Here is a 12780-nt window from a genome sequence, read left to right on the forward strand (position 1 = left end):
TTTCGTGTTCACTGTTTTAAGAAGCGTCATTTGCATCTTCGAGATCTTAGCGCAGTCAACGAAGACCAAAAAAGGTTTATAAAGCAAAAAAATGACGTAGTCGCAAATTTTTGGACGGTGGTAGAAGGGAGTGCCATTAACAATATACTAAAACTCTTGATCGGTGGGATGCGAGCGTTGGGTTTGGGGGACTGTTTTAAGGTCATTTTTCTATTGAAACGTCCCCTTTGAAAAATTATGAATGACGCTGCTGGAAAAACTCTTACGTTATTTGATTTTCAAACAGCTGACCAAAGCTCAACGTACTCAAACAGTTTTCGCTTTACTTATTCTGATCATCACTAAACTGACACAATATTTTTAGCGCAACGCAATCTGACTTTCAATAATCCCTACAAAAGAAGGCCCTGACTAACAATGACCTATACCTTTCATGAATCACATACCTCACAAAAATCTTCGTTGCTCGAACTACTGCAATACAGGGAGCTCGAATACTGCCAGCTAAATAAAAGATTCTAACTACTGAAGACACAACTACTATATGTATCTATTAATTCATGACGCCATGTTTACAAATTTCCTTTTTCTGGCGGACACACGTCCAGATTGTCCGCTCTCAAAACTCTGGCATCTCTCTCTCCACATCCACCACTGCTAGCGGCTCATCTCCAACCGCACGACCCTACGTGCTGTTCACATCCAACTGCCCAACACTACACAGGCGAATATTCCAACAATGAGTCCAACCAGCCACAGACTGCACAGAGCGCAGTCAGCGATTTTCATACAGAGCACTACGTGGCGTTACCAACATAAAACCCTAAACAGCCTACTTACACTATGTTTTTCTTGAATAACTCGAAAACCACGGCTTCTAGCGAAAATTTTTCGATACATACAGCTGAACTACACTCAATTTCCTACAATAAAATCCTATTAGTTTTTTCTCTAGGAGCAGTACTTTCCACGTTACAGGGGATGCAAAAATCGTAGACGATTAAAAATATTGCTTTAATGGCACAAAATCAAAGAACAAATATTAAATGTGCTTACCTCGTGTAAGTGCAGTAGAGCCGTATTAAGGGTGACGAGGGGGTGGGGGTATATGTGAGGTTGAAGCGCACGGGAAGTTCCATGCACTTTCCTCTTTCGTAGGTGTGCAGTGTGAAGATCGAGCAGGTGATTCCCTACTCTGTCTACCCAGCTACGTCACAAGAAACAATTACAGGGCCTGTAGAGTTATACCGTCCCTCCACAGCGCCCCTTATCAATCATTGGCGACACAGTGCCCAGACATGCCGCGTAGGGCGGGGGGGGGGGGGGGGGGGGTCGACTTTCCACTAACAGTAAGTGCGTCAACACTACGTGGATACAGACATGAGCTGCTAATAACACTAATGCAAGAAACGTAAATCTGTGTACGGTGTTGTACGCTACTAGAGGGGAAACTGATTCTTAGGCGCTCCGCATCCGGAGCGACCAAAAACCAATCGTTGCCGTCGTGAGTTGGTAACGAATAGGCAGCGAATCGCTTCCTGTGTAGTTCAATAGGGCTCCGCAGTGGGCGCGACTGCAGGGCGACTCATCAGTCAGTCGCTTGCAACGCGTTGCCAATCTGTTGCCAGCGATTCGGCGCCTGCACTGCCAAGCGCTCTGAGTTGCGACGTGCCCTCAACGCAGATGTGTATGGGTTTAATTTGAAGATGAACGAAAAGACTGTGAACATTAGCTTTCTACAAGAAGCCGAAAACTATTTCATTTTATCCAAGTACAAGCTCCCAGGCCGCTACATGAAAGATTTGACACAAAAGCAGAGCGTGTAGTGGGGAAAGAATTTCATATTTAATATGTAGTGTACAGCGTATCTCTTGTTTAAAATAAAATTACCGGAATGTCAATGGAAGAAAATGTACAATCAATAGTATTCTTTTGTGTGACTAGGAAACTTTGTCATTCTGTAAAATTATATTTTCAAATTTAAACGAACAGCGTGCACGTATAAAGACGGTGCTGTTCACATGTAAATGATTTAACGAGAAAAAAACCACCTCCACCTCATTTCCGTGAATATGAATCTCAAAATTTTTGGGAGGCACATACGTACCCCCTGGTAAAGGCCAGTACCAGGACGGGTGATTACCCAAGCTGGTGCCTTCCGAACATGCCATCCATTTCTCGGGATGTGTGACCTGAGAAGTGGACAATCACTAGGAAGGAGCTCGCCAACGGAGACACCGGTAGTCGTGGGGGATACTTCGGCAATGGTTTCTTCTACTTCTGCCACTTCTGCCCACATGAGAAATCTATATGAGTGTCAACCACAGAAAATTCTTACATCAGTGCCGAAGTTGCTAGCTGTTTCTCGGTCTGACGAAGGTCAAGATTTCTCAACAGTAAACCCTTTCATTATTCAGAAAGGTGTCGACGCAATTGCAGGTCTTGTAAAGTCTCGTTCTCGGTTACGAAATGGCCCCTTGTTGGTAGAAACAGACAGTGCCCTCCAGGCACAAAAATTGCTTGGAGCTACACTGCTACACACCTTCCCTGTTCGGGTGGTAGCGCTCCGTACTTTAAAGTCATCGGGCAGAGTGGTTTATACAACATCACTCGACGGATTATCGAATAGGACATTCAAAATTACCTGTCTGATCAGGGAGTACTGGCCGTACGTGGAGTAATCACAAGGGATAACAAGGAACTGTTTCAAATGGTTCAAATGGCTCTGAGCACTATGGGACTTAACATTTGAGGTCATCAGTCCCCTAGAACATAGAACAACTTAAACCTAACCAACCTAAGGACATTACACATATCCATGCCCAAGGCAGGATCCGAACCTGCGACCGTAGCGGTCGCGCGGTTTTAGACTGAAGCGCCTAGAACCGCACGGTCACATCAGCCGGCCAAGTAACTGGCTCTGATCTGCACTTCCATCGAACTTGAAAGTGGGCTATGAGATAATTTCAGTTCGCCCTTAGATCCCCAACCCTACGCGTTGCTATCAGTGTCAGAGGTTTAATCATACCAGCTAGTCGTGTTCCAATACGACGAAATGCGTTACCTGTGCCAGGGACGCCCATGAGGGTGATTGTCCAGCCCCATCCCCTCGTTTCACGAACTGTATGGGCGACCACGCTGCATCCTCTAGAAATTGCCCTATTTTTAAAGATGAACGAGTTATTCAGGGAATCTGAGTGAAGGAATGGGTGTCTACCTTTGCTGCTCGTAAATAATTTTCCAGCAGAAAGCCCACTGTGCTCCCAGCGGGTAAATATAGCACTGTCCTCGACTTTCCTCGATCTACTAAGGAGGAAGCCACGCAGACTTGCGATCTCACCTCTAGCGCCACGGACGTCACATCGGCCAGCCCAAAGATCGCCCGTTCAGCCTCCCCACTATCACCCGTTCACTCTAAGGCTCAACGCTCATTGGCTCCTGCAAAAGCACGGGCCGCCAAATAGAACGCCCAGACTTCCAAAACAGAGCCTACTCGTGAAGATTTTTTACATATGCAGACCTCACAATCATCAACGTATCCTTCATCTCAACGTCCTTCTTCCAAGAAGGCTTATAAGAAAAACAGTTCCTCTCATTCTCGACCACGGCGTGTCTCTTCTATAGCGCCACCAAGCTGTAGCCGCCCTCGGCCGTCTTCCGTGTCGCCGAGACGCACCGCTGATGGCCGATCGAGCAGCCGATCACTGGTGGCAGGAGTTGCCAGCAAACAACCTATGGATCAGGATCTTCTTGCCTCTGGCTGGATGCCATTCCACTGGCTCTCAGCAGTCGCTGAGTTGACGGCAACCGTGGTGAGATTTTTCCTTTTTCCGTCCACCCTATGTCAATTATCCACTGGAATATCCGAGGAATTCGCTCCAATTGGGATGAACTATCGATCCTCTTACGATCCTACTCCCCAGCCTTCTTCTGGCTTCAAGAAACAAAGCCACATCCCCATGACGGCAACCGTGGTGAGATTTTTCCTTTTTTCATCCACCCTATGTCAATTATCCACTGGAATATCCGAGGAATTCGCTCCAATTGGGATGAACTATCGATCCTCTTACGATCCTACTCCCCAGCCTTCTTCTGGCTTCAAGAAACAAAGCCACATCCCCATGATCGCTTTGTCTTCCCTCATTTCCAATCAGTCCAGTTTGATCTCCCCTCGATTGCTGGCATTCCGGCACAGGGGGGACTACTATCTATTATCACCTAATCCACTTACACAGTTTCTTCCAAGCAGTCGCTGTACGTCTTTCCCTTTCTGGATTCGCCTTCTGTCTTTGTACCATATACATTCCATCGTCCACACCAATGGCAAGAGCCAATCTCCATCTCCTTGCTCGGCTCCCACCCCCCTATTTGCTGGTTGGAGACTTCAACGCCCACCACCTGCTTTGGGAATCTCCGCGTCCTTGTCCGAGAGGCTCCCTATTAATTGACATCTTCCACGAAGCGGATCTTGTTTGCCTCTGCCTCCACGTCAACCTACTCTCATTTGGACCCTTCGGTCGGTACTGTTTGGCTAGCTCGGCGCTTTGAATGGTTCGCTTTGGATGATACACACTCGAGTGACCATTTTCCATCTGTCCTTCGATTACAGCCACAACTGCCATCTATGCACCCAAGACGCTGGAAGTTTGCTCAAGCCCATTGGACATGTTTCTCCTCTCTACCAACATTTGATGACCGTCAATTTCCTAGCATCGACGATCAGGTAACTCATGTTACAGCAGTTATTCTCACAGCCGCAGAACGTTCAATACCTCGTACCTCCTCTTTGCCCTGGTGGCCTCCCGGTCCTTGGTGGGACGAGGCGTGCCGTGACGCAATACGCGAGCGGAGACGTGCTCTTCGCGTTTTCCGCCATCATCCTATGTTGGCTAACTGTATCCGCTAAAAGCAGTTCCGTGCGCGATGCCGTCGCAACATACACGAGAGCAAGAAGGCAAGCTGGGATTTCTTTACGACCTCCTTTATACCTTCACTCTCTCATCAGTTGTTTGGAGTCGAATCCGACAGACATCCGGCACGTCCAGTTTTTCCCCGACCTCTGGGCTAACTGTCGCGCAGGATACCTTAGTGGAACCAGTCGCAATCTCTATCTCATTGGGTCGACACTTTGCTAAGATTTAGAGCTCTTCTAATAACTCACCAGCCTCTTTCCCGAAGAAACGGGTAGGGGAAGAGCGACCTCTTGCTTCTTATTCTCAAAATCGCGAAAGCTATAATGCCGTTTTTTCTATGCGAGAACTCAGACATGCACTCTCCTCCTCTCGCCATTCTGCCCTGGGACCAGATGTCATTCGCGTCCAAATGTTGCTGCATCTATCATACCCTAGTCTGTGCTACCTCCTTCGTCTTTATAATCGACTTTGGGTCTTCAGTACCTTTCCTAGAAGATGGCGCGAAGCTATCGTCATTACTGTTCCGAAACCTGGAAAGGACAAACATCTCACCTCCAGCTATCGCCCAATCTCTCAAACGTGTTGTGTTCGTAAGGTATTGGAGCATATGGTATATTGTCATGCAGGTTAGTGGCTGGAGTCCAGAAGCCTTTTAACAACTGCCCAATGCAGTTTCCGAAAGCACCGTTCTGCAGTTGACCATCTTGTAGCTCTCTCCACTTATATCATGAACAATTTTCTCAGGAAAGCCAAACGGTAGCTATAGTTTTTGATCTGGAGATAGCATACGATACCTGCTAGAGGACAGGCATCCTCCGCATACTGTCTCTTGGGGCTTTCAAGGTCGGCTACCCCTTTTCATCCGTGAATTTATTTAAGGTGCGGGTGAACACTACCCTATCCCGTACTTTCTCCCGAGAAAACGGGGTGCCCCAAGGCTATGTGCTAAGTGTCGCCATAAATCGCCATAAATCCAATTTTGGATTGTCTCCTTCCTGATGTGTCGGGCTCCCACTTTGTCGAAGATTTTGCAATCAACCACATCTCTCAACGGACCAGCCTTCTTGTACGACGTCTTCAAGGATGTCTCAATCACCTCCACTTATGGAGCATCGAAACCGGTCCGATTTATTCCCAGTGAAACCGTCTGTGTAAATTTTTGATGTCGTATGGAATTTTAAGCGCCATCCCTACCTCTAGGTCCTGTTGACCTTCCGTTCGCGGACGTCGCTATATTCTTGGGACTTATGTTTGACAGAAAACTGTGCTGGTCTTCTCACGTTTCATATCTTTCGGCTCGCTGTCTGCGATCCGTCAACACCCTCCGTGTTCTGAATGGTACCTTCAGGGGAGCGGCCCGAGCGGTCCTCCACCACCTATATCGCGCCTTGGTGGGCTCGAAATTGGACTATGGAAGCATAGTTTACTCCTATTCTTCGGCGTCTAGATTCTGTCCACCACTGTGGACTGCGTTTAGTGTCTCGAGCTTTTCACACTAGCCTCGTGGAGAGACTTTACGCCGAGACAGCTAAACCTCCGCTGTCTAATCGGCAAGCTGTCCTACTGAGTCGTTACGCTAGCCATCTGTCTTCCATGCCTGCTCATCCGCCCCATGCCCTTTCTTTCGACGCCTCCTTGGATTCAGGGTATGCAGGCAAACCTTCCTACTACTACCACCCACACTCTGCTTACTGCTACATTCACTTTCCTTCCACTTTCCTAAAACTTTCTTGACAAATGGGATACTGCGCCACCTTGGCTTCGCCCCCGGACCTACCTTCTCCCTCCCTCCGCCCTATGGTTTATCGTCGGGAATTTGCTGCTCTATACGCACTGATGGTGGATGCCACATTTATTTACACTGACGGCTCAAAGACCCCTATTATATTTTGGGTTCCCGACCAGTGTCCGGATTTTACTGCGGAGCTTTGCGCTATTCTCCAGGCTGTCCAATACATAACGTCGCCATCAGCAGATACAGTACATTATATGCTCGGATTCGCTCAGTAGCTTCCCGTCCACCGTCTGGTCCACCGTATTCAGGACTGCCTCCACATGCTCCACGTGGGGGGGGGGGGGGGGGCATCTCTGTGGCATTCCTTTGGATTGCAGGACAGGTCGGTATACGCGGAAACGAGTCAGCCGATATAGCGGCCAAGGCTGCAGTCTCTCTTCCTCTGCCCGCTGTTCGCATGGTTCCCTTTGCCGATCTACAGAGCCTTTTATGTCGTCGTGTTGCTCTTTATTCCGGGACATAAAATCTCTTCTCTGTGCTTGGACCTCTTCCTCCCGCCACTGTCTTTTTAGCCATCGACATCTTCCATGTGGCGATCCTCCCCCGCTTTGTCCCCACTGCTCTAAATCGTGGACGGTGAGACACCTTTTACTTCAGTGCCCCTATTTTAACCCTCTACTCACCCGTTCACAGCTGTCCCCTGATAAATCTTCCCTTTTATCAGATGACGCGCGCTCAGCCGATCGCGTCCTTGAGCTTAGTGTTAGCGACATGACATCAGTCATTTGAAGCTCCTTTCGGGGAAAACAATCCCCCTTCAATAGCACTTTTCTAATATTTACTTCCTTTTTAGTTTCCCTCCTTCTTGAGTTTCGCTCTCACTGCTGCCGATTTAAATTCCTGTTTTTACCCTTCACTAAGCCACAGAGTGAGAGATTATGACCATAGCTGTTTTGTGCCCTAAAACCATAATTTAAAAAATCAACATTTTTGGCTTTTCAAAATAAAAGTAACGTTGTGTTATGGCGCGAGAAATCACTTACGTGAAATCACTATAGTCGTTCCATTAAAAGGTATGAATTTCTAATGTCGTCTGTTACAGCTCCATGGCTGCTACGTACGGCCTGCAGTTTATATTTCGTTGCATGTACGGATGAATCCAGAATGTGTTTCGTTTTCTTATTCGTGTGTAATAACAATAATGGGAATCATAATCATTGTTCTGGCGTGTCCGACGGCACGAAGATGAAGAACATAAGAGCAGAGAAGGCTGTGAGACGACATCAACCAGTAGCCCTCCGACTAGGAACGCTCCACGACAGGAGCGGCCTCTACAAGAGGAGAACACAAGCGCCGCTTCTGACAGCCTGGGCAGGACAGTAGGAGACGGTCATTGGCAGGTCCTGTGTAAGTAGGCTGTTTAGGGTCTTATATTGGTAACGCCGCCGCCACGTAGCGCTATGTATGAAAATCACTGGCTGTGCTGTGTGCAGTCTGTGGCTGGTTTGCATTGTTGTCTGACTTTTGAAGCTTTTGCTGTGTTTGTCTCTGATTTTGTTCCATTGTGTGTAACTTTTGAAGATTTCGTTCCATTGTGTCTAACTGTTGCTGTGTTTGTCTCTGGTGTTGTTCTATTGTGTCTAACTTTTGAAGCTTTTATCCCATTTGTTGCATTAATTGTAATAACAATGAACTGGTGTCTGAAACATGTTCCTCAGTGCTATTCGGCAATGCATTTGAACCGGCAATATTCACAGTTTGAAAAGCAGAAAATGTGTCTTGACTTATTTGAGAAAACGGTGATGACGTAAAATCTGAATCTACAGTATTTGCAAGATTGTGTCCTGTCATTTCGGAATCCTGAGGCGAGCTGTTGCAGACCGATCGAATGATAATGCTTCCCTGTTCACTAATTGTTTCACTGCCTACGCCATTATTTGCAGCCCGCTCCATTTCCCTATGCATAGTTACCAAATTAATACTTTGAATGTCTGTTAATTCATTACACAGTGGTGCTGGTAAGCTACGCTCGTCGTCACTATTATTTCTCAGTTTATTTTGGAGCCTAGTGTTACGTTTTTCACACGCCATTATTGTCACAATATTTCACACGATAACACAAAAAACCACAACTTGAAGAGCAAAAATAAGAGAACACATTAACATAGCACTGAAAATAATATCTAGTTAATTGCAAGCGCAGCTGTGAAATACTTGGTGCAAATCTACATGCATGCCACAACTGTTTTACTGTACAACAGTGAAAGACTGCAACTACAAAGGAGATTCTCTCTATAACTACGCGCTAGCAATACACAATATCTACACTAATTACACAAACTACAAGAAAAAATCAGAAGATTCCAGTGAGGCTAAGGGTCGACATATGAAACGTCCCCCTAGAAAAATTGTGCAAGATTGTGCTTAAACTGACACACAATATTTTTAGCGCAACGCAATCTGACTTTCAAAAATCCCTACAAAAGAATGGCCCTGACTAACATTAACCTATACCTTTCACAAATCACTTACCTCACCAAAAATCTTCGTTACTCGAACTACTGCAATACAGCGAGCGCCACTACTGCCAGCTAACTAAAAGATTCAAACTACGGAAGTCACTAACTACTGATAGCCATAGTTAGCGAATGAAAGTCTTACAAATTTCAAAACTCCGCCATCTCCCTCCCCACGTCCACCACTGCTGGCGGCTCACCTCCAACTGCGCAACGCTACGCGCTGTTCACATCCAGCTGCCGCTGCCTAACACTACAATGGCAGACAACAATGCAAACCAGCCACAGGCTGCACACGGCACAGCCAGTGATTTTCATACAGAACGCTACGTGGCGGCGGCGTTACCAATATAAGAACCTAAACAGCCTACTTACACCTGACTAGAAGAGAGCGCGAGAGGAATCGTTATTTGTGTCCATATCCATTACTTACGTGGACATTCTATTTAGCGAAAGACTGTGATTATTCGCATGTCACCAATAGCTTGTGACACGACAATTTAAACCAATTTAAGTGTTGCCAATCCACTTTATTGTGATAAAATCTATTAATCTACAGCTACATCCATACTCCGCAAGCCACCTGACGGTGTGTGGCGGAGGGTACCTTGAGTACCTCTATCGGTTCTCCCTTCTATTCCAGTCTCGTATTGTTCGTGGAAAGAAAGAGTGTCGGTATGCTTCTGTGTGGGCTCTAATCTCTCTGATTTTATACTCATGGTCTCTTCGCGAGATATACGTAGGAAGGAGTAATATACTGCTTGACTCTTCAGTGAAGGTATGTTCTCGAAACTTTAAGAAAAGCACGTACCGAGCTACTGAGCGTCTCTCCTGCAGAGTCTTCCACTGGAGTTTATCTATCAACTCGGTAACGCTTTCGCTATTACTAAATGATCCTGTAACGAAGCGCGCTGCTCTCTCTCTCTTCTGTCAACACTACCTGGTACGGATCCCACACTGGTGAGCAGTATTCAAGCAGTGGACGAGCAAGTGTACTGCAACCTACTTCCTTTGTTTTCGGACTGCATTTCCTTAGCATTCTTCCAATGAATCTCAGTCTGGCATCTGCTTTACCGACGATCAACTTTATATGATCATTCCATTTTAAATCACTCCTAATGCGCACTCCCAGATAATTTATGGAATTAATTGCTTCTAGTTGCTGACCTGCTATTTTGTAGCTAAATGATAAGGGATCTATCTTTCTGTGTATTCGCAGCACATTACACTTGTCTACATTGAGATTCAATTGCCATTCCCTGCACCATGCGTCAATTCACTGCAGACCCTCCTGCATTTCAGTACAATTTTCCATTGTTACAACCTCTCGATACACCACAGCATCATCTGCAAAAAGCCTCAGTGAACTTCCGATGTCATCCACAAGGTCATTTATGTATATTGTGAATAGCGACGGTCCTACGACACTCCCCTGCGGCACACATGAAATCACTCTTACTTCGGAAGACTTCTCTCCATTGAGAATGACATGCTGCGTTCTGTTATCTAGGAACTCTTCAATCCAATCACACAATGCTCTAACTTTGTTCATTAAACGACTGTTGGAAACTGTATCGAACGCCTTGCTGAAGTCAAGAAACACGGCATCTACCTGTGAACCCGTGTCTATGGCCCTCTGAGTGTCGTGGACGAGTAGCGCGAGCTGGGTTTCACATGACCGTCTTTTTCGAAACCCATGCTGATTCCTACAGAGTAGATTTCTAGTCTCCAGAAATGTATTTTCTTGAACTGTTGTATAGCTTACAGAGAAAGCAGCATCTTTCAGGCACCCTATAAGAGACAAGTGGGCAGGGCCCCACAACAACAACAACAACAATAATAATAATACAGTACCACGTGTTCCTCTGAGCTAGAATTTGTCCTCAACAATCCGAGTGTAACCGAAAGATGCTCGTACTCCGCCTGCTCCACGGTCGCACACGGTAACTGCAGTTTCTCATTTCAACGTTTGGCCGTCTGCGGAACAACGTCGCCTGCTAATCGACAACCACTTGCCGATGTAGATCACCCGCCCGCTGCGTTTATTTCCAATCGCTCTGTGTACAGTCGGCCTTAGCCATTCAGTAAGGTATCCGTAGTGCTCTTCCGTGAAGGCAGCTACCCCGACTTCGAGGGCTGCCCGAATTTCTATTTACTACGTAAATTTTCAATTTACATAGTGCTTCCCGGAATTTCCTGTCCAGTTCTATTAAGTGAGCTGACGAAATAACTTCACTCATCTCGTGTTTAAATAGTGGAGTTATTTTTACGTTATTACATGAGTACTTTTTTGCTCAAATGGCTCTGAGCACTATGGGACTTAACATCTATGGTCATCAGTCCCCTAGAAATTAGAACTACTTAAACCAAACTAACCTAAGGACATCACACAACCCGGTAGTATGGATGTGTGGTAGGTGGCTCCTTTCAGTGCAGCCCAATCTAGAAATGTCAGCAGTTCCTGGCTAGACAAAATTTATGCAATGCGACAGTAACAATTGATGGTGGGAAAAGTGCAGTAACGAAACTGGTCGTGTATTAATTCACCACTAAGTGACCACAACATAGTTAATTGCTATACAACACACTATTAACGATAGACGGCTGCAAGGTAACACATTCATTAATCCAATTCCTGTGGAGAAAGGATATATTTGGAACAGTGACCAGACTCAATCCAACTATGAAATGTCTTCATCATCGACATTGACTCTCAGAGGAGAACAAACTACAGATAGCGTGTTGCAGTCTGTTCATAGCTCTACTCATAACTGAAACTTACCCTTTGTATATAAAGAATGACCGTGCTGGAAAAACTCTTACGTTATTTGATTTTCAAGCAGCTGAGCAAAACTGAACGTACTCAGACAGTTCTCTCTTTACTTATTCTGATCAGCACTAAAATGACACAGTATTTTTAGCGCAACGCAATCTGTCTTTCAATAACCCCTACAAAAGAATGGCCCTGACTAACAATAACCTATACCTTTTCTTATTCACTTACCTCACAAAAATCTTCGTCACTCGAACTACTGCAATACACTGAGCGCCAATACTGCCAGCTAAATAAAAGATTCTAACTACGGAAGGCACTAACTACTGATAGTTAGCAAATGAAAGATTTTGATAGAGAACAAACAATATATTACCTTAATAGTGTTCAAAAGTCGTAATATAAGTTCATGACATCCAGTCTTACCAATTTCCTTTTTCTGACGGACACACGTCCAAATCGTCCGCTCATAGTAACCTCTCAAAATTCTGGCATCTCTCTCCCCACATACACCACTGCTGGCGGCTCACCTACAATAGCCCAACGCTACGCGCTGTTCACATCCAACTGCCCAAAACTACACTAGCGAATAATCCATCAATAAGTCCAACCAGCCACAGACTGCACACAGCACAGTCAGTGATTTTAATACAGAGCGCTACATGGCGTCACCAACATAAAAACCTAAACAACCTACTTACACAACTACACAACTGATTTGGCGTTATCAATGGCAGGCACACTAGTAAACAAGTTCTACGGGGGCATAAAAAATTATCTACGCTTTTCATTCTACCGTTTATTAATATGAAGTTAGGAGTATGCAGTGCACACCATTTTTCT

This window comes from Schistocerca gregaria, chromosome 3 (assembly GCF_023897955.1).
Source record: "Schistocerca gregaria isolate iqSchGreg1 chromosome 3, iqSchGreg1.2, whole genome shotgun sequence".
Taxonomy (NCBI): Eukaryota; Metazoa; Arthropoda; class Insecta; order Orthoptera; family Acrididae; genus Schistocerca; species Schistocerca gregaria.